This window comes from Chenopodium quinoa, unplaced genomic scaffold (genome assembly GCF_001683475.1).
Source record: "Chenopodium quinoa cultivar QQ74 unplaced genomic scaffold, ASM168347v1, whole genome shotgun sequence".
Classification (NCBI taxonomy): domain Eukaryota; kingdom Viridiplantae; phylum Streptophyta; class Magnoliopsida; order Caryophyllales; family Amaranthaceae; genus Chenopodium; species Chenopodium quinoa.
In genome coordinates, this window is record NW_018745013.1 from 335,663 (window position 1) to 360,000 (window position 24,338).

The window sequence follows — 24,338 nt, forward strand, 5'->3', positions numbered from 1 at the left end:
TCCGATCAGTAATATCAAGGTACAATTGATATTACAACTTAATCTTAACTGAACCCTTCAGGTCGAACCCAAATGAATCACCGATCCGAGACAACGAATTAATCTGAAAGGATTTAATGAGTCGACAGAGTTTTACGAATACAGACGTCGGATATCGAGCCTAGGGCGTCGAGACCGAGCGTCGCAAAATCACAAAGCAACAAGTATGAACATAGCCCTAGCACCACACTGGCCTAGCCATGTGGATGCTAGGCTAGTTCGAGCTAGCATGAACCTATCATGGCTAGGCGCAAGCCTAAGCACACTAGGTGTGCTAGGCGCACCATCGCAGCCTAGGTGCACCATCACATTTAATTAATTATTTAAGTTGGAATTAAATAAATTAATGCTTTTTCACATGATCCCACATTGATCATGAAATGGGATTCAAGTTCCCATTCTCTATAAATACCCACTTGGTTGGAATTTTGAGAAGAACACTTGAGTGGAAAAGTAAAGGCAACTCCGTTGTTGAGTATACCTTGAAATTCGTAAAACTCCAAGTTTATATTTGTCCGGGCCTCGACTAACCTTCGAGGCTTAGGACGCTCGGGTCGGGTTCGAGGGTACGATCCCGTCGGAGGCCTTGTGTTTTCGAAGTTCAAGTAAGAGCTCATAGTTGAGCAAAGCACGTGTCAAATGTATAACTGTTTATCCTTTATTATGTTTTTAATTATGTTTTGCTTGTTAATTGCATTTATTATGGGGGCGGGTCTTGGCGGGTTTCATTCCGCGTAGTGTGGGTCACTACGAAACCCTACAGCGGTATCGGAGCCACGCTTCTTTTAATTTTGCAATTATTGATTAATTAAGGTGTTTTAAAGTAATATTTAAATTCTTGTTTTGCTTTTCTAATTAGATTAGAAGCTCGTTAATTATTTTAAAACTCGTATTTTTTATCGATTTGGCTGTCGAACCCAGATTTTGGCTCAAAAATAGTGATTTTTGGGTGGAATCGACATTCTGAAACAAATTCAACTCTCTTTGAATACTGTCAAAAGCCAAATTCGAACCAAAAACCCATGTTTTGGGCGGTTTTTTGTTTTTCAATGAAAATTTTAAATCTTTTTAAGCCTTGATTAATGCAAGCATTACTAGGTTAGATTAAATGCATCTTTGCATCCCTAATCTACTGCTTTTTTAATTATCCTTAAGCATAATTATGGAGTTTTAATTAAACCTGGGCACGGGCCGGGTTGGCCCGCGTGCCGCCCGGCACGGCCCGCCGTTCGGCGCAGCCCGGCACGGCCCGAAGTCAAGCACGGCACGGCACAAAGTTCAACTTCCGTGCCACGGGCCGTGCCACGGACACGGTTGAGAATTCCCAGGCACGGCTCGGCACGAGCACGGGCATGGCCCGCTGTGCTGGCCCGCAGGCACGACCCGCAGGCACGGCCCGTAGGCACGGCCCGCGGGCCAACGGCTATAAAACGGCTAGTTTTTTTGCCAAAAATTCTATAAATACTCACCTCCATTTTATTCCCAAATCACAAAATCACAATCTCTTCTTCTTATCTCTTATATTCTCTAAATCTCTAATAATCCTTATTTTCTTAAAGTCTCTTATTATTCTCTTAAATTCTCTAATTATTTTCCTAATATCGGAAAAAATTAAAAAGTTCGTAATCGTAATTAGTAGAGCGTTGAAGCACGGTTGTAAGATCTAAACTAATCTTATATTTATTATTGTTTTATTGTTATTATTAGAATAATCTTGTTTAATTATTATTGTTGTTAATTGTTATTGTTGTTGTTATAATTGTTGTTATTAATTATTATTATTGTTACAATTGTTGTTATTATTTATTTTTGTTGTTATTGTTATTGTTATAGTTGTTGTTATTAATTAATATTATTGATATTTTTATTGTTAAAATTGTTGTTATTAATTATTATTATTATAGTTAACCACTTTTTATTAAAAAATTAATTGTAATTATGGCATCGAACAACCCATCATCTAGGTCTAGGGGGAAAGGCCGACTTATCCGTAGTAGTAGTTCTAGGGAACCACCAAATACAACGAGCCCCCAAATTACGAGTCAAACCAATGACCCCATTTACTTCCCCCCGGGCTATGAGCCATATAATACGTCGGGATTTCCAGCACCACCACTAAACCAATTTCCACTACCACCATACCAATTTCCACCTAATTATATCGGTAATCAACAAAACTATTGTTCTAGCCAAGGTAGCCAAGAAAGTACCCGAATTCCCTCCGGTTCTACCCCTTCTACTGCCACTCCCACTAGTCCCACTACTAACCATCACACACATCATGAATGGTTAACCGAAACTCAGATGCTACTTTTGAAAAACCGAAGGAGTGAGGTATGGCGTTATTTTGTCCTAAGTAAAGATGGTGAACAATGGGCAAAATGTAAAACATGTAATAGTGTATTCACGGCAGTTACCAAAAACGGGACGGGACACTTATCTAGACACATGAAAGCTTGTGCAAAACCAGCTAGTGATCCAACCCAGCCCAAAATTTCCCAATTCCATCCATACGGCTTTACATACAACTATGAGAGGGATAGGGATGAACTAGGAAAAATGATAGTACACGCCGAACAACCTTTTCTTTTCTCGGAAAGTGACGCATTCAACACCTACATTAACAAAGCACTACAACCCCAACATAAAAGAATCTATAGGAAAACCGTTCGTTCCGCCGCAATGAAAAATTTCCTAGAGTACAAAGTCCGGTTACAAGCCGAATTGAGTAACCTTAACTGTAGAGTATCTTTAACAGCCGATTCTTGGGATAGTGGTTATAAATATCACTATTTATGTGTGACTTGCCATTGGGTAGATGATCAATGGATGTTACAAAAAAGAATAATACATTTCAAAATGCTGGAATACCCACACACCGGCATTAACATTGCTCACCATTTAATGCAAGCAATAGATGAATACAACCTTCGAGATAAAATGATGTCTATGACTTTTGATAATGCAACCTCTATGACATACACAGCTAATCTTATCAAACAAAACTTAACCGAGTACTATTAGACGTTGAAGCTCTTCATACTAGATGTGTTTGCCATGTACTTAACTTATGTGTACAGGATGGAGTTCGGGCAATTGGCCCATACTACAGAAAAATCAGAGATGCTATTATGTCTATTAATAGTTCTAACATGAGATACCAAGAATGGAAGAGTTTTCTAAAACAACAAAAGATAAGGGTAATAAAAATTAGAACCGATTGCCCAACTAGGTGGAATTCCACCTATGACATGTTAACAAAGGCAATTGAGTACAAGGGCCCGTTAACATTATTTTACAACCAAAAATTTCCACAAAATGCTTTGTATGATGATGATTGGAAAAACAGTGAAAGATATATGCAATTTTTACAGTTATTATATAACATGACGTATTGTTTTTCTACTGTTTACAATCCTTGTGCTCAAAACTTTCTTTCTAATGCATGCTTACTCGCCCAACTTTTCGCTGATCATCGCGATCAAAGTGATTATGATCAGTATCTTCCAGCAATGGAAAAAAAGTGGCGTAAATATTATAGTGAGATTCCTTTGATTTATATTTTTGCTTCCATATTAGATCCTAGGCAAAAGTATGAAAACACATTTATGTTAGTTGACATTTACTTTCAATGCATGTTTCTTGACGATGATGTAGAAAACTATAAGACTAATGTGAAGGATCAGTTTTTTGCTTTATATAGAGTCTATGAAGCCAAATATGGCACCGTTCCTCGCTTAGGGCCTTCCCAATCATCCAAAAACGTAAGTAAGAAGGCCAAACATTTATTTTCACAAGCTACTAACTTGATTTCAAGGTTTTCAGGTGATTCATCAATCAGGAGAACGCAAAGCGACGTCTCGGAGTTGCAGATGTACTTGAGTTACGACTTCACCAAAGGCATGGACGACGATGAGATAAACAGCCTCGACCTCCTTGCATGGTGGAAACAACAAAGCTCGAAGCATCCAACTTTGGCGGCAATGGCACGAGACATTCTTGCTATCCAAGTTTCCTCCGTCGCCTCCGAACGAGCTTTCAGCGCATCCGGAAGGGTTTTAGACGATAGAAGAACAAGTCTAAAACCCGAAACACTAGAAATGTGCGTGTGTTTCAAAGATTGGTTGGATGCGGAAAATCGCTCACAAGACCGTTCTTACGACCACAACGACAACGAAGAAGGAACCTCCGCTTCCGGTTTGGGTTCGGCTAGTTCCCAATCTATGCAACTAGCCGATGACCTTGAAGGCGAAGGCGAAGACGAAGACGAAGACGAAGACGAAGACGAAGACGAGCAAGAAGAAGGAGAAGAAGAATAGACAATTATTGTATATTGTACGATTTTAAAAATATCAATTTTATCATTTTCCAATTTTTGTTTAATACCATCATTGTATGATTTTTATCATTGTTATCATTGTACAATTTTCTCAACTCAAGTAATAATAATATAAAGTACGCATTATTCACATCCAAAGTCCAATTTGCCTTTTTTCCCCGTTTTGTTACAATTTGTAAATTCATATTAAAAAAAAATAAAATTATACCAATTACTAATAAATCATAAACATTAAATTTTAAAGTAATAGTATAAAGTAAATATATAAATATAAATATTGAATATACAAATTATAAAACATAAATATTCAACTTATAATTATAAAATTCATAACTTAATAACTTATAACTTATAAGTTATAAACTTATAAGTTACCTTATAAAACTTATAATTATAATTTTATAACTTATATACATTATAAACTTATTAATTTATAATGTTGTCATTAAAAAAAAAAAAAAAAAAAAAAAATGAAAACTGCACCAGCCCACGCAGGCCAGCACGCAGGCCGGCACGTGGCCGGCACGGCACGAGCCCGCCAGGCACGAGGGTCGTGCCGTGCCGTGGGCTGGCCTGTGAAAATGGCCGGCACGGCACGGCACGAAATCCTGGGCCCGCCGGCACGACCGGCACGGCACGAACCAGCCCGTGGCCCGCCAGGCACGGCCCGCGGCGGCCCGGCACGGCACGGTGCCCAGGATTAGTTTTAATTAGTGCTTGAGTTGATATGTTATTTTTCACACAAACTTGATTTTTCACAATTATGCAAATAAATGGCATTAATGTGTGAATGTTTGATGTGAATGTGTAATTTTAAGTTCCCAAGTATGTTAAAGTTCTAATCTTTAAAGGTTTAAATGATAAGAACTCTAACCCTAAATTCCATACTGAACAAAGTTGGGATTTTTCATTTTGGTTGATTAAAATCCATAAAGTTCAAATACTTGTGAGTAAAATTTTGATTAATTTTCATATTGGAAGATATAATCTTGGTATTTTACACAAGTATGAAAGTTGGAAAACTTAATCATTAGATGGTTAATTTATTTTTCCAACTCCCATTTGTCAAATCCATTATTAATTTGAATATTGGCTAAATTAATTATGGACATAGCTATTTCAATTTTAAGCATAAAGGAAGACTTAAATTATTTCAAAAATAAATTTTTAGATGATTTAGGCTTGTGCACCGTTAAAATTGAATTTAATTAAGTTGGACTTATTTTATTTTCATTTTTGCCCTTAAATTAATTTTAAAATAAATTTAGATTAATTTTATGTCACACGTAAATCGGGATTAAAATCTCGAGAAATGGCACGCAAATCAAGGCAAAAACACCGAAGCGCCACCATGGCTAGTCGGGCTACTTAGCAGCCCACATGTGGCTGCCTATGGTGCGCACAGGGGTGTGCCTTGAGGGGCTGCTGTGTGGCAGTGGGAGTAGCGTGCTGCCATACTGGTAGGTGCATGGCAGGGCTGTTGGAGTTGCTTGTGCGTGCTACTGGGCAGCGAGGCAGCAACCCCTGCCTGCCTGCCATACGCTGCCAAGCACTAGCTAGCAAGCTAGCATGCGTAGCGAGCTGCTAGTGCTGGCTAGCGCAGCATGCTACGATGGGCGTAATTGCTAGCACACAGCACAACAAGCGCAGCACATGGGCTGCCTAGCAGCTATGGTGCGCACCCACCAAGTGCTTGTGTGGGCTATTTTGCTTAATTTTGAGCTATACAATTTGGTGAAATTTTTTGTCGTTTTAAATAATTTATGTAATTATTTTAACGAGGTTAGACCTCGATTTTTCCGGCTTTTGCAAAATTTTTGATTTTGACAAATTATGGGTTATGCCGACTTAATTAATCGGATTAATTAAGTATGGATGCAGAATTTAGTGGGAGCTTAATTGATTAAGTGAGGAATTTGCCTTTAGAAAAAAATGGATTTAACAACTTTGACTAGTTTTAATTACGCGCGTTTATCGAATTAACCACCTAAGTTAGTTACTAGTTTTGCGCGTTTAATTGTGTATTTCGTAATATGCATGGGTCATTCACAAATAGTAAATGGGTGAATGGAAGATTGTTTTCAAAACGGGTTATTGAAAATGGCAACTAGTGGGACCCGACTAGGATAGAAAATACGAACTGCGTTCCGTTATGTATTTTTGTAAATCTAAATACGGTTCGCGAACCGTTTAGTATTTTTGTACTAAGCTAGGTCAAAGGGATATGGAGAAAGAACGGACTAAATATAAGAAGGGAAAAACTAAAAACTATGAAAAGAAACTAAGAAATAAAATCACTAGGGAAGGGGAATCAAGGCAATCAATGTGACAAGCACAAGCATAGCAATGAACACGGATATTCTCAATAACTTGAAAGGGGCAAAGCTCAATCATCTAGGTCTCTCCCGAGCACGCTACACAATCAAGCACCCAACCCCGGCTAAGGGCTCGTGATCAACTCAAAGGGTTCACTTCTACCTAATTAGCTATTTCCCAAGCAACTAAATGGGTAGCAATTAGATCATGCATTCAACCGGCCAAAGCGAAAGTAAGCATTACACATACCTCAATGAGCACATCCAAATCACTAAGAATTAATCCGCACACGCCACTATACTAACACTAATCAATCGCATGCAAACAAACATCAATAATCTAATTGGTCAAGTCGATAATATGGAGAATTGCCTAACAACCCAAGTCACTCCCGCACACACTAGGCCATTAAACTCTTAACCCCGCCTATGAGGTCGTGGTCAACTAGACAATGAAATTATTCTATTAATCTAGCTCACTCCCGCACAACTAGCACAATAGCGATTAAATCATGACATCAATGGGCTAGAATGACATCAAGCATTAAGACCTTCATTTTTAGTTCAATACATCAACAATTCCAATCAAACCATCAAGTAAGTGTTCATCTTGCTCATCAATCACTAATCATCCCTAACCCTAGTTAACAATCTACTCTAACATAATTAAACTAACAAAATCAAAGACATTAACACAAACTAAACTAACAAGAACAACAAACATTAACCAACAAAGAGGAACAAGAGAGAGACTAAGAATAAAACCCAACAAGAAGAACAAATTACCAAAACTACTATACTAATCAAGCATATAACTAAACAAAGCAAGAATTAAAGAAAGCAATAAATGAGATAGAGTTTAGAATGCTCATTAGATTTATGAAGAGTAATCCAAAACAATGTCACTTTGCATCTTCATCTTCTTCAATCCTCCATTAAAGATCTTTACTTTCTCTCTCTAAACTACCCTAAATTACTCTTAATCTACATTACAAAGTTTAAAAACAAAGATTAAAACTAAATCTAAGCCTAATTTATGTGAAGATTGATGGTGAGATGTTAGGGTTTAACCCCTCAAAGAGGAGAGAGAAAACCCCAAAGAAACCCCCAATCAAAACTTGGCCAAAAAAAGGAGAGGAAGAAGCGTTTAAAAGACCCGTAGCTGCTCGTGTGCGCCCGCGATAGAGGCCTGCGCGCCCGCGCACTGGGATTGGCCTGGCAGCGACATTCATTTTCAAACGGCCATAACTTCTGTTATAGGAGGCTTTGGGGGGCATGCAACCTACCTTTGGAAAGACCTTCAAGTCTAGTTTTCAATTCAACTTGAATCACCTCAATCCAATTTGTAGATCAAAAGTTATGGCAAAAACAGTGATCAAAGGTTGGTCTGCGCGCCCGCACAGGTCAGTGTGCGCGCCCGCTCCAAGGCGCGAGGCGCATCTACAGTGGACACAATTATGATTTCATCTCAATTGCGCACCCTCTTTATTGAATTGCGCGCCCACGCAGAGTGGGAGAGAGGGCTCTCTTGGGCGCACAGCCTAATCAAATGCTCCTTACTTGATTTGCTCATAAAACCGGCTCTCGAAACTATCCCGAACTTTCCTCTACTTCACGTATCAATCGGTTTACCTGCAAAACACAGGAAAACACCCAAAAACAGTACAAAAAGGTAAAGTAGGGGGGGAGTATGAGGGAAATGGCATTGTTGTGCAATATATGGAGAAGCACGGCAAAATAGGGCTAAACAAGCGATAAATGGAGGGAAATGGTAGGGAAATGAATCCCGAATAGTGGCATAAATGCCACTTATCAATGTCTCAAGACGGCGTTTCGATGAAGACGAGCCAAAATGAAGACCCATGGAAATTGAAGATTTCAAGGGGTCATGCTAGTTGCCAAATGCATCAATTTATGCTTTATATATTATTGTTATATATGAATGTAAGATGCATGTCTAGGTTTTCATATGTTGCGACGATTAGTTAATTTCACTTAAAACAACCAACATAGAAACCCTAGGTCCCTTAAAAATATTGAGCTAAAATATGTCATTCCAAGAACAACACTTACCGAACTAATGCGCGTATGTGATGGGCTACGCCAAAGCGAGGCATCACTACTTCCCTAGGGACGTAAGGTATACTAGGTATACAAGTTGTCTTGGTTAAGCTCAACGATATCAGTAATGAGTCCTTAGATACCGTGGCAATGGAGATAAAATGTCACGGAAGCATTAGATGCGATGTTTTATCGAACCAAGAGTAGCTTGGAGCTATTAGCAATTAGATTGCTTACCCTAAGATATTAAGTGTTAAGACAAGCCAAAGCATGCTTAATCACTTTCTGATTTTTGGGATCTTGGAATCGTTTTATTCTTGCCTAAAAGGGACATTTTTTTAATGCGTGGATAAAACGCATAATAAGATTAAAAGTTTACATGTATGCTTTGAATTTCAAACTTATTATGATCTTGATAAATGGTTAAACTTTGCACTTATATATTAGTAGAATTCTTAATCAAATTATATTGTTTCCATTGATTGGTTAAAGGAAATCTTTTGAGAATGGTTCTCAAAATACAACCTCTCATATGAATTTTATGACTAAAGTCCGAAAGGATGGTTGGATATCATGTTTTCAAAATACTAGGTAGTTTTCATAAACATGAAATATTGAGTTGAAAAACTCAAAATTGTCAATAATTGACAACCAACATATCTTTTCGCTTCATACACAAATGAGTAGGACTCATTGATGTAGCAATTCAAGTACGAATTGAAAGAAAAGATGGAACTTTATTTCACGGCGCATTAGGTTCTTAATCATGCCTAACAAAGTGTAAAAGTCAAGACACTTATTGAAGTGATTCTTAAAGTTATGAGATGGCGTATGATAAGAAATATAGGAAACAAGGAACAAAAGAAAAGGAATAAGGTTATTTTTCTACCCTTGAGCTCATGTTATTATGATTAACTTAGCAACTCTTTATCTTCACAAGTATTGGATACTGCTTGAATGTTCCACTTTGAAAGTGACCTCAAACCGTTGAAGACAAGCTAAGTTATTCACTTACAAGCTTAGAATGAAGCAAGTAGTGCTACATCAGTTGTAAGGTCATTTGTTTTGTTTAAAGTCCTATTAAAACTAATTAAGGCTGGAACAAATAATGGTTATTGTGTTCCATAATCAGGAAACGATCCGTTTACACACGGAAAGACTCACATTCAATAAAAGAGCAATAGTGCGGATTTTATTTGAATAGCATGGTTGTCTAACCCATGAGTCAAGAATGCTTGATTATAAATAAACATTTCCCTAACATGAAAACTCACAAGGTTCAAGTCATGGACATGATTTGTGTTCCAAACATCTTTAGCAATGTCACACCGACAAGAACATTCTCAAGGCTTTATTAGATAGACTTTTGATAGATGATCGATTCGGAATCGTTCTAAGACAAGCAAGTCTTACTTGTGGAAATCGAAAAACAAAGCAGCTATTGTACTTGGCATAGACAATTGACTCCAATAGCTAAAGAGGATTCCATTACTTCAACGTCTCAAAAGAATTTGAAAGAATGTTGCTACATTCATCAAATATGAGCAAACTGGACCTTGAGTAGCTGAAATGTTCAGTGAGGTATAGAATCGACTTGGAAAGATATCACAACGTCTAGCTAGATTAGATCGAGCGATGTTTTCTTGAGCCAAGTGTGATCACATCAAACTTATGGAATTGAAATTTCATAATTAGCTCCACAAATTGACGGAGACCTCGATGCCATTTGGAAATGACTGGAAGGATGATGAATCACATCCCTTCCTATAAAATTCTTAAGATTTGCACAAATGACTAAATGTTAAACTAAACAAAAGTGTCGAAGTTAAGAAAGGACATCATATTCAGTATGGACAGAAATGGTTTCTAGCGTCTTTTCAAGTATATGTCTATACTAGGGCTCTTAGCTCAATGGGAGTTCATTGTCTCAGTGGGAGCTAAGTGGCTCAATAAGGGTTAAGATATCTTGAGAAGGAGCTAACTGTTTGTTTCACAACGAACTTTTACCCAAAGACAATATACATGTCTCTTTGTAAGTATTCAAGTGAGACTACGGGCATTACCTCCACAACCTAATTGATAACATAGTATTTGTTGCTCTAAATGGTGTCTTTCTGGAAAGTAACACCTTTCCAAAATGATAAGTGGGAGGAAAATCAAACTCGACGAAGTTCAAGAGGACGAGCAACGGTGTCAACCTGATAAAATTGACAATCAAAATGCTTTAGAAGCAGTTCATAAGATTGGTCAGAATCAAACAGACAATGTAAATGCTCAACCTATTACCCTGTATAGGTATAGAATTCACCAAAGGCTTGGATTGAATCCTATAAACGTAAGACTTACAAGCATATTATTCACCATTGGATGGTAAGGGAATAGTGTCTTGTAAATTAGCTACGACAAATCCAAATTCCGGATAATGGTTAGAGGCCATAAAATCCGAAATTGACTCCATGTTTGTAAATCATGTTTGGAACTTGATTCATTTGCGTGAAGGGTGACAGACCTATCAATCGCAAATAAGTTTTCAAGAAGAAAACTGACAAATGTGGAAATGCACAAGCATACACAACTAGATTGGTTGAAAAGGATACAATTAATTCACGGCGTTGATTTTAATAAAAACCTATTTCACCAATTGGAATGCTAAAGTCTTTTTGTGATTGTTCTAGCAAAATTGCGCATATGAAATATGGCAAAAATACGAAACCGCCTTCCTAAAATTGGATTTTGGAAGAGACTATGGAAATAGTCTAAGGTTTTGCAATTCTAAGTAATGCTAGATTTGAAAGCAAGCTCAAGAAATCCGTTGTGGGATTAAATGAAGCATTGCAAGAAGGAATTGGAGCATGTATTCTCAGAAAGTCAATAAAAGGTTTGACTAAAGGAGAATCATAGAAATTCTTATAAACAACAAGTTTAGTGGGAGCAAGAGTCAATCTTGTATGGTCCAACAAGAAGTTTGTGAACTCTATTGTGAAATGACTATCAAATGCTAAATGCTTAGATTTGAAATGATTTTCGACAATGGACCAAGCAAAAGGCGACACTTAGTACATATGGGAATTAATATCTATTGGATAGACTTAATGAAATGTTTAAACGAGTAGAGGAATTTACCGTGTTAAACATGAAGGACTTGAAAAGGCTTTCGACCCATATGTATAAAACTAAGTAAATGTTAAATACTAAGTCAAACAAGAAAGACACTAGTAGAGACTTTCAATCGTATCACATAGCAAACAGTTTAGCAAGACTTAGTGAAACTGGATAAGCTAAAAGGTGACATGAATGGAACATATTGGGAATAATTCTGCGATTGAAACCATCATGTATGCTATGATATGGAATCGTCACTCAATTTACATGCTTAGAGAATGAGAAGTATAAAATAAAAATCGATCAAGTAATGTATCGTTAGATTATGGTCAAGAAAATCCAAAGTACTTTGATGAGTAAAAGGGGATAAGTTCTTGAAGCATAGAAACAATTGCAATTTGAGAATTGATGTTGCAAGCACATCCTTAGCAAGGGTTAGATCCTTAATAAGGAAGCCGTTTATAAGCACGAGCTAGAATGCGTCGTGGCTTTAGAATGGTAACATGGACACGAATCCATGTATAATGTGCGGAAATTTAAGGTAAATTTCCATAATCACAAGTGATTAGGGCCTCCCAAATCTTTGTGAGTCGTTCGGAATAAAATCCGAGCAAAGCAACGTCAGAATGTCTACTGAAATATACGTTTAGAATATTGTTGCCTGGAAGGCAATAAAAGGAAAGTGGTCAATGGAAAGTTCGTTGTCGAACATTGATTGTAGGTTGTCAAGTTGAAAGATCTCAAGTCATGATAATGAGTGGAAGCCATCACTTGGACAATAAAATCACATATGATCCAGAACACTCTCAAAATCTTGTTATCTTATTATGAAATTGTTCGATAATGAAGATGCTAAGATTTGCAAAGTAATAGTGGCTACACCTATGCAATAAGTGAACGATAACATTCGCAATTGCATAAAAGAAATCAAGCATATTAGATATGGGTGTGATTTCTATAAATGTTTAATGAAGAGTATTACTCTTGAAACATTTGAAGAAAGCCATTTATCATAAGATGAAACGTTTGGAAGTTTCATAGTGGAATAAAATTTTACTAATAAAATTGCACGAACTATTTAATTGTGGTTTAGAATGAAATAATGAGTCCATTCAATTTATAAAAATATTCAAAACAGGGTATCAAGACCATGTCTTGGATAAAGAAACACCTGTTAAGTGAACATTGAATATTTAAATCAAAAATTGTCCCTAATCAAGGTCATCTAACTGATGGAGGATTGATGACCACTAGAGATTAGTGTGTAGTATGATTTACAGCACCGTTTCTTGTGTTGTAAGGACATGATGGTCATAAATCATTTGCACATGTGCCAGTTTGGAACTGCACTGGATCGACCTATGAGAGTACTTTAAAAGATTCAAAATTGTCATAAGTACATTTCTCGTTATAGCTATCGGAACTCGTTTCCTCGACCATGAGTATTGTGAAGTTTTCTTGTTTGAGAACTAGTCTCTTTGATGTTGCCTAACGTCTGCCGTAATTGGGGATCATAACGGGAACACTCGGGAGATTAGGTCCTCTTAGTAAGAGAAAATACAATACAAGACAGGGAATGTCCCCCTATTACTATTAACAATAGGGAATATGTCTTTGTTGTTTAAAAGGCCGCTCGAAGAGCGAGACTGTGAAAATGCATGGTCATGGTCAGATGGATTTTAGAAATCATCTACTTATTGACAGTCGAACTCAGAGATTGAGAAACACTTCTAAACGTAATAAGGTTGACAATGAATCTTACCTTAAAGTTCACAAAGAGACAATAAGCGACATAGGAAATGGGCTATACACTATATGCACACTTGTCCGGAAGGACAAGTGGGAGATTGAAAGGAATGGTGTCCTTCCAACAACTGTATTATTCTGATAGAGGGTTCAGAATTATTATAGAGCTAATTCTTCAGTAAGATCAAGTGATCGGAATGCCTAGGTGGAGACCGCTTTCGATCAGTAAAATTAAGGTATAATTTATATTACAGCTTAATCTTAACTGAACCCTTCGGGTCGAACCCAATCAAACAACTAATCCGAGACGACGAATCAATCCAAACGATCCGAGACGACGAATCAATCCGAAGGATTTAATGAGTCGTCGGAGTTTTACGAACAAAGACGTCGGATATCGAGCCTAGGGCGTCGAGGCCGAGCGTCGCAAAATCACAAGTAATAAGTACGAGCATAGCCGTAGCTCGGCTAGGCTAGCTCATCGCAAGCCTAAGCGCACCATGGTGTGCTAGGCGCGCCATGCGTGCTAGGCGCATTAGGCTGCCCATCGCAGTACCACTTGTGTGTGTGCGTGCCTAGGCACTATCGCAGTACCATCGCACCATCGCAGTGTTGGGCACTTGCGTGTGTGTGCGTGTGCATGTGTGCCTAGCACCGTCGCCAAGCATCAAGCTATCCAGCATGCGTGGCTCGCTAGTAGCACGCATGCTGGGCCTTGCGTGTATGTCTCGCACCATCGCAGCAACAGCCTCGCACAACAGCACCAAGCCAGGCATCGCCCTGTGCGTGTGCGAGTGCTAGTGCATGCTAGCTATGCGAGTGCTGGCATGCATGCTTGCATTGCATCGCAACAGCATACGGGCTGGCTTGCGTGCTAATCTTCGCATAGCAGCACCTTGCAGCCCGCTGTGCATGTGCGTGACCTAGGCCCAGCATCCCAGCATCACTACGCACCCAAACAGCGCCTAGCGCCTAGCACAAGGCGTGGCTTGCTAGCAGCACGCAAGTGCTAGGCTGGGTGATGCGTGCCAGCTGGGAAAGCTAGGATGGCCGTGCTAGCTGGCCAGCGAAGCAAGCTGCCAGCACAACCATTGCTTGGTGGCGGTTTGATGAAGTGGGGACCAAGGGCTTGGAGCATGCCTTGGGGAGCAAGGAAATGGTTCCCCTAAGGTTCATGGTCCTTACCTAACCCTCTCTCTCCCCTTGACACTTGTTGCATTGTGATTGCATTTAATTATTATTTAATTTGGAATTAAATAAATTAATGCTTTTGCACATGATACCACATTGATCATGAAATGGGATTCAAGTTCCCATTCTCTATAAATATCCACTTGGTTGGGATTTTGAGAAGAACACTTAAGTGGAAAAGTAAAGGCAACTCCATTGTTGAGTATACCTTGAAATTTGTTAAAATCCAAGTTTATATTTGTCCAGGCCTCGAATAACCTTCGAGACTTAGAACGCTCGGGTCGGGTTCGAGGGTACAATCCCTTCGGAGGCCTTGTGTTTTCGAGGTTCAAGTAAGAGCTCATAGTTGAGCGAAGCACGCGTCAAAGGTATAATCGTTTATCCTTTATTATGCTTTAATTATGTTTTGCTTGTTAATTGCATTTATTTTAGGGGCGGGTCTTGGTGAGCTTCATTCCGCGTAATGTGGGTCACTACAAAACCCTACAACTCCCACCGTGGTATCAGCATAAAGGCAAAAGCTGATGGCGCGAGTTCCATGAATCTCCTGGACATTGAACCGAGGACTGTCTCTAGCTGAAGGACCATATCAAAGATCTGGTTCGAAAGGGCTATCTGAAAAATTACGTTGCGGATCACCGCGAGGATAAGAAAGACTCTCGGTAGGATCCGGACTTTCCCCTGAAAAAGGACAGGTCGCAAGACAAAAAAATTCTCGATATCTATGTCATTTTCGGAGGAACTTCTCGAAATGCGGTGAAATGTCCATTGAGGGGCTTGTCCCATCAGGTAATCATGCGAACATTCGGGCACCCCAGTCTCCGGTGCCGAACATTCTGTTCACAGCCGAAGACTGCCGGGGGGTGGTGTACCCCCTTTATGATCCGTTAGTGATCGTCATGAACATTTTGTAAACCATTACGTTTGGCAATCTCTCGTCGACGGTGGTAGCGGGGCAAATATCCTTTTTCGGGGAGCATTTGACCAGCTGAAGTTGAAAGCCAAGCACTTGACTCCAGTACCCTACCCGGTATCCAGATTCAATGGCTCTTCATCATATCCTAATGGGAAGATTCTTCTTCCTGTCACCATCGACAAAGGCCGAGCAGCTAGGAACACCATGGCCGAATTTCTGGTCGTAGATGTTCCATCTGTGTAAAACATGATCATGGGGAGACCCCTCATCCACGATATTCAAGGAGTCGTCTCAACGTACTATCAAGAAATGATCTACGTTTCGGACGAGGGACACTCCGAAAAAATAAAGGGCAGCCTAAAGGAGGCCCGAAAATGCAACCACCTCAAACCATCCTAGAGTCGCCGAGCGACCAAGATGGCGAGGAGGAGAAAGAAAAGGACCGTTGCGCAAAAAATCCTAAAGGTTTGAGTGCTTCGGCCCAAGGGACCCCAGTTAAAGAGAAATCTTTGGGGACAAGAAAGGCTGATTCCTTGTTTGAGCCAAAAGACTCAGGAAATCAGCCAAATTCTAGAAAGCTTGCTGACATTGATAGCAGAACTCTATCGAGAGGAATCCAGAGCCCAAGCCATGGAGCTGGACAATCAGACTAAATTAATAAAGTTGACCGAAGAAAATTCTAAAAGGTGTGTCAGTATTGGGCTGGAACTTGATGTAAATGTCCGTGTTGAACTAATTCATCTCCTTCGGGACAACAAAGATTTGTTCGTGTTCTCGGCCGCAGAAATGCCACGGATTAACCTGAACCTCATCTCTCATAAGCTTAATGTTGACCCAACGTGTCGACCAATTAAGCAAAAGAGGCGGAATTACTCCGCCCAAAAGAACCAAGATATCGCTGCTGAAGTCAAAAAACTTCTGGATGCAGGTTTCATTGAACCTTGTCAGTATCTAGAATGGTTGGCTAACATGGTGATGGTTCAAAAGGAAAATGGGACCTGGAGGATGTGCGTTGACTTCATAGATCTAAATAAGACCTGTCTAAAAGACTTTTATCCCTTGCCCAGAATCGACCAGTTAGTCGATTCGACAAGTGGGCATGCCCTACATAGTTTTATGGACGCATTCTCGGGGTATCATCAGATCTTCATGCATCCCGATGACAAATAAAAAACGACATTCGTTATAATTGCCGAGGTGTACAACTATAAGATGATGCCCTTTGGATTGAAAAATGCAAGGGCAACTATTCAACGGCTAGTTGACCAGGTTTTTGTCGAGCAAAAGGGCCGAAACATGGAAGTCTCACTACTACATTTTTAATCTAATACAACGGTACAAAATTAGCTAATACAGCGGCTCATTTCATACCGTTGTATTAGACTAGGCTAATACAACGGTTTATACTAAAATAGCTCTAATACAACGGTTTATACTAACCGTTGTATTAGATATAAGAATCCGTTGTATTAGACCTAGTCTAACAACGGATCAGTAAAAAAAAAAGAAAAAAAAAAAAGTCGTATAAACAGGTCTAATACAACGGTTTATAGTAACCGTTGTATTAGATATAAGAATCCGTTGTATTAGACTATCAAAAAAAAAAAAGTCGGGAGGGCCTTATAATTTGGGCCTAATCGCTCTCAACTCTCATTCTTTCTTCTCACTCCGTCTCTCTCCTCACTCTCCTTCTCTCCGTCTCTCTCCTCACTCTCTCAATCCTCTCTCTCACTCTCTTATCTCAATCCTCTCTCTCACTCTCTTATCTCTCTCCTCACTCTCATTCTCTTCCTCTCTTCAAGCCTCAACGCCGACTGCTTCTCTCACCATCGTCGTCGTTCATTCTAGGTATTTTCGTTTTTCAGATCTTGTTTTTTTTTTCATTTTTAAGATCTTGTTTTTCGTTTTCTAGGTTTTTTTTTCGTTTTTCTGGGTTGTTTTTCGTTTCTGGGTTTTTTTTTCGTTTCCGAATTTTTTTGTTGGTTTTTTCGAATTCTTGATTTTTTTGGTTTTTTTTTTGTATTTCTGGGTTTTTTTTTTCATTTTTCTGGGTTTTTTAAATCTGGGTTTAAATCGTTTTCTTGTTTTCGTTTTGACTGTTTTCTTTTTTTTTTCTCGTTTTCGTTTTTTGGTTTTTTCGAATTCTCGATCTGGTATTTTCGTTTTCGTTTTTTTATTTCCAAATCTTCGTTTTATGTTTTGTTTTTTTATCTTCGTTTTTCAATTTTGCAGTCTTCGTTGTTTTTTTTTATTTTCGTTTGATCTGGTATTTTCGTTTTTTATCTTCGTTTGATCTGGTATTTTTTTTATCTTCGTTTTTTTTTCTTTCGTTTTCAGATCTTCGTTTGATCTGGTATTATCTTCGTTTTTCGTTTTTCAGATCTACTTTTTTCAAATTTTCAGATCTTTTTTCAATTTTTCGTTCGATTTTCGTTTTTCAATTTTTCGTTTTCGATTTTCAATTTTTCAGATCTTCTTTTTCAGATTTTCTTATCTTAGAAAATGTGATAGAGATACAATACCAAAATTAAGATGCAAACTAAGAAGACATTGATCAGTTCTGGACTTGGACAATCTGGACAATATAATAATAATGATAATAATAATAATAATAATAATAATAATAATAATAATATTATTATTATTATTATTATTATTGTTATTAATTATTATTATTATTATTATTAATAATATTAATATTAATCATAATAATAATAATAATAATAATAATAATAATAATAATAATAATAATACTAATAATAATAATAATAATAATAATAATAGCTCATACCTTCACTAGGGTAGGCTTTGCTATAGCTAGAGGAGTGGGGGCCCAGATTATATCTCGGCTTCCCACTAATTTATTGTAGGTTGTATGATTTTCTCTGTTTTTGAGATATAATAATAATAATAATAATAATAATAATAATAATAATAATAATAATAATAATAATAATAATAATAATAATAATAATAATAATAATAATAATAATAATAATAATAATAATAATAATAATAATAATAATAATAATAATAATAATAAGAATAATAATAATAATAACAATAATAATAATAATAAAAGACCTAATACAACGGATTGGGGAGCCTAATCCAACGAATTGCTCAATCCGTTGGATTAGGTCCATTTTACCGTTGTATTAGACCTAATTCAACCCTAGCAAATGTGACGGTTGCTAGCCGTTGTATTAGGTCTAATACAACGGTTTTTAACACCTAATACAACGAAAAAATCAGTTTTATTAGGTCTAAAATGTAGTAGTGTCTATGTCGACGATTCTATCGTCAAAAGCAAAAAAGATACAGACCATGTTACGGACCTGGCCAAAACCTTCACCAACCTTTCGAAAGCATCAAAACCAGAATCCGAAGAAATGTGTCTTCGGCGTGAAGCCGGGCAAATTCCTCGGCTTCATGGTCAGCAAAAGGGGGATTGATGCCAATCCCTCCAAAGTTCAAGCAGCTCTGGATCTTCCTGAGCCGAAAACAAAGAGGGATGTTAAGCGTCTCACTGGCAGAATGGCTGCCCTTTCCAGGTTCATCTCTAGAGCTTCGGACAAGGGGTTTCCCTTCTTCAAAGCGTTGAAGCACCCTAAGTCAAAAGAGCTCATCTGGGAAGACGAGCAAAAAGAAGCCTTTAAGCAACTCAGCGAGCATCTGACTTAACTCCCAACTTTGGCAAGACCAAATTGAAGGGGAGGCCTTATACTTGTACGTGGCGGTTAGCCCAGCCACAATAAGTGCGGTGTTACTGAGGGAAGAAGAAAGAATTCAGTAGCCGATCTATTTTGTCAGTCACACTCTGACAGATGCCGAGACGCGCTACCCCTTACTCGAGAAAGTTGCTTATGTAGTAGTGGTAGCTGCTCGGAAGTTGAGGCCCTACTTTGATTCCCATCAAATAGTGGTCTTAACTGATTATCCGCTGGAAAATGTCCTCGGCAAAGTAGAGAACTCTGGCAGACTAGAAAAGTGGGCTTTCGAGCTCGCTGAGTTCAATGTCACCTATCAGCCGAGGGCAGCTATCAAGGCGCGAGCCTAAGCAGACTTCCTTGCCGAGTGTTCCTATCAAGAGACACTCGATAAAGGGAAGAAAAAGTAGACTGCTTTCACGGATGGATCCTCCACCGTGAATGGTTCAGGGGCAGGGGTCGTTATGGCCTCTCCCGAAGGCAAATCCTTTGAGTATGCACTAAAATTTTTGTTCAAGGCTTCAAACAACGAAGCTGAATAGGAGGCAGCAATTGTTGGCCTAGAGGTGTGCATAGCACTAGATGTTGAACACGTTTGTTAAAAGACAGACTCTCAGCTCGTCGCAAATCAGATCCGTAGCGAATATGAGGGAAAAGAGTCCTCAATGATACCTTACCTCGCGAAGATCAAGGTTGTTATTGCGAAGCTGTGAACTTTTGAAGTCGAGCTGATCCCAAGGGGTCAGAACGCACAAGCCGACGCACTTTCCAAACTTGCAAGTTCAACTTTAACTGAGTTGAATCAATCCGTATTCGTGGAGGTGCGCCGAGAAAGAAGTGTGGATGGAGCAATGGACATATGCTGCGTTGCACATGAGTCAAGCTGGATGGATCCCATCTTAACTTACAAACTTCGAGGAGAATTCCCCGAAGACAGGAGCTTAGCCTCTAAGATAAAAAGAATCATCTCAAGATTCATCGTCTTTAGAGGAGAGCTTCTGAAAAAATCTTTTTCAGCCCCGCTATTGAAGTGCGTGGGTCCAAAAGATGCTGATTATATCCTTCGGGAGTTCCACCTCAGCATCTGTGTAAACCACATAGGGGGAAGAACCTTCACCCATAAGGCACTAAGGGTCGGGTACTATTGGCCAACCATGATCGTAGATGTAAAGGAACTGGTCAGAAAATGTGAAAAATGCCAAAAATTCGCACCAGTTATTCATCGGCCATTGCAAGATCTTCAGCCAATGCTGAATCCTCTTCCATTTGCTCAATGGGGACTGGATATTTTGGGACCGTTTCCCGATGCCCCATATCAAAAAAGATGGCTGATAGCTAGAATAAACTATTTCAGGAAATGGATTGAAGCCGAAGAAGATTCAAACATTATAGAGCAAACAGTCAGGAAATTCATATGGCAGAACATTATTACTCGCTTTGGGATTCCAAAAGTTTTTGTCTTTGATCATGGAAGGCAATTTGATAATCTGCCGCTAAAGCGGTACACAGATTAGTTCGGCATTAAGCTGGCATATTCGGTGTTGTGTCATTCGCAAAGTAACGGTCAAGTCGAAGCTGCAAATAAACAAATCCTTAACGCTCTCAAGAAGAGAGTTGAAGATAAAAAGTCCAAGTGGATAGAGGAACTTCCAGGAACTCTTTGGTCACTTCGGACGACGGAAAAAAGGCAACGGGACATTTACCTTTTGAGTTGGTGTATAGATCCGAAGCTGTGCTTCAAGTGGAAATTGGCTCGGAAAGTCTACGAGTAAATCTCTTCTCAGCTGAAGAAAATGAGCAACTCTTGAAATAGTCCCTTGACTTCTTAGATAAGATCAGAGATTCAACTCGAGATAGAATGACTACATACAAGCAAAGAATCAGCAAATTTTACAACTGAAGAGTTCGTGCAAGACCTCTCAAAATTGGAGACCTTGTTCTTTGGAATACTGTTGTTGTGCAAAAAGGCCGCATTCATGGGAAAATCTCGGCTACTTGGGAAGGACCCTATGAAATATATGATGAACATCAGCCAGGCATGTACCAACTTCGGCAGTTAGATGGTACTGAGCTGAAAAATCACTGGAATGCTGATGTACTTAAGAGATACCATGTGTAAAGCCCTTCGGGGAAAAGCAGTTTATGTAAGTACACTTCCTTACATTAATGAAAGGCCTTTGAGCCACCGTTTTATCCAAATTCAATGAAGTTTCTATTTTTTCTGTCTTCAATGGTTTTTGAAAAATTCAAGGTTTTCATTCGGTGTTGCCTGAAGTATTGCATAGTGATGCATGGTACTTCGGCAAACCGTAAAACCTGCCAAGACAAGGACAAATGACAAATCCATGAAGTATTGCCTAGTGAGGCCTTGTACTTTGGATGAATCAATTCCTTCGGGCAAAGAGGCCATAGGCGCATCCGAAACACTGCTTAAAAATTAGAACTGATAAAGCCCCAAAGTATTGCCTAATGAAGCATTATACTTCGGATGAATCAATTCCGGGTGATGATTACATATCCAAAGTACTGCCTAGTGAAGCATTGTACTTCGGATAGATCATTGCCCCTGCATCGTGTTCCGCATAGTCGTTCCCTCGGATGAATTAAAAGGATCACAAGAGTATTAATCTCAGAGTTTACGGCTCTTAAGCAAGAAATCAGACCTTTTTTAAAACAAAATAGAAGAGAAAATAAAAATGAGCAGAAACCCAATAATCTGAATTATCACAAAAATTTCGCCAAGGCAAAAACCTCGGCTATATAAGAAAGTTGAAACAATCTCCTCAAAAACCTGAAGACTCTATCTTCAGATTTCTAAGGGGGGCAAGAGCCACTCAGCTAGCCAGTTCCAAGCCGAAGCTTGGTACTTAGAAAAATTTCACAGGTTGAAGTTTTAACTAGGAGAAGCAGAGTAAAAGGAATGAAAGCAAAAAAGTGTACTCGCAGAATATTATGAAGTTCTCAGCAAAGAATAACTTCAACCGAAGTTCTACACTGAAGTTCTCAACAAGGAATGAAAGCAAAAAAGTGTACTCGTAGATTATTATGTTGAATTGGTATGAATTAGTTGAGTTATATTGTTATTCATCCGAAATAATTGCCATCTACTAATCTGGTATAATTTTGAGATAGAAATTGCAAAAAAAACTCCATAGTTGAAGCACTTAATCTTATATTAACCTCTTAGTGATAAGTAAATTAAAGAATAATCAAAACCTTAAAGCATGACAAAACTGCAGCTATTTTACTCAAATAGGCTTGTCTTCAGTGATTGACATCAATGATTTGCGATGCCGCTGAACCTCAATTCTCACCAAAGCTTTTTCTTCACCACCTGATCATGTATAAAAAATTTCCAAGATAAAAAAAATGCAAGTGTATATGGTGCCATCAACCTTTTCCATACATATAAGAAAGAAAGCACACACACATATACATGTATGTACACTAAGGCACAAGTTCATTGCACATCATACAAAATCCAGTTGCATTGTAAATTTCTAAGAGAAATATAGAATGAAAAGTCGAAGCCCAATACGACAATCAAACTCAATGTAAAAGTAACAAAAGGGGAAAAACAAAAACAAAAAATACACACACGTACAGAACAATAGTGATGAAAATTAATTCCAAGATTACATGATGTAGCACATCATCATACAAATTTAAATCAGCAGTTGAAATTAATAGTTAAGGGGTTCGAAAAACTTCTCCATGAATGATGCATTCAGTAATTATTGTTATTGGTGAGTGGTAGAGGGTGTGGCAAAATCATTGAAAAAAGAACATAAAAAGGGGCTCAAAATGGAATAAAGGATCTCCATTATAGGCAATGGGTATTGGGTTCGAATGAGAACCAAAAAAGAAGCTTGTACATTATCAATTCTAACCCAAAGTTATATACTTTCATACGTTTGATCTAATGCGGCTTCCCTGTCAAATCAATTGGATATTCATCAAATTAATTGTGTTGCTAATATGGATGTCAATTCAATCTGAGGTTCGATTCAAATTTGGCCTAATCCGAAGGAATTAGTCTGAATCCGACTAAATAAACCTAAATCCGAAAATGAGGCAAATCGGACTTGGACCATCTACAAAGTCTGACTCTGGATCCGAATCCGACCAATATGATGTAAGAAATAAAATTTATTAGAGAAAAGATAAGCAATTATTAGTATAGCATACAAATGGGGCAGATTTTATCAGATGTTAAAAATACAAGTCGGGTCAGACTCGGAATCCAATCTAGCGGATTTGGATTCGGATCTAAGTCCATGATCTGGTTATATATTAAGCGAATAGAATTTAAATTTAGCCCTCTCCGACCTGAAATCGATTCTTTGTCATTCCTGGTTGCTAACTTAATTGAATTATAAGTTGGAACATACACACAACCATCAAAATTGACTAATACGGTCATATAAGGAAGGAAAGATAGTAAGTAATATGATCTCCCGTAATATAAGAAAAACAGAAGAGTCATTGTATTATTGAGCTCATTGTGATAACAATCCAATGCACTTTTGTGAGAATGGTAGCCCGTCGTTGCGATTCCCATTTCCTCGCTACTTGATCATTACAAAGCCTGGGACTTTACACTTGTTAAGGAATATTAGGATTTGAATTCCTTATTGTTTAGGAGACCTTGAATTTAAAAGAAGTCAAGCTATTGCGTTTTTGTAAGAAACTAGTAAAGAGTCACCAATGAGTTTTTGGAAAACTCATAAACCTCATTCGTCCCAATCTCCCAAATATAGTTAAAGGGATATTTAGCACGAATCGCAAGTTTACCCATGCCCAAATTGGTCTATTGATCCAGAGATGGTTTTGGGAGCGAGGATACTAGGAAATCGTTCATTCGAGAATCGAATATTCTAGCCCTAAAATGGATTCTACTAGCTCTTTCTTTTTCACAA

At 38.4% G+C, this 24,338-nt stretch overlaps 1 long non-coding RNA gene across 1 annotated transcript in view; it reads right to left on the bottom strand.

Moving 5' to 3' along the window:
• Positions 1-21,468: 21,468 nt before the first annotated feature.
• Positions 21,469-24,338, bottom strand: part of LOC110708195 — a 13,644-nt gene continuing 10,774 nt past the window's right edge. The window contains exon 3 of the long non-coding RNA XR_002508658.1: positions 21,469-22,753. This is a non-coding gene — a long non-coding RNA (uncharacterized LOC110708195). The remainder of the gene's footprint in view (positions 22,754-24,338) is intronic.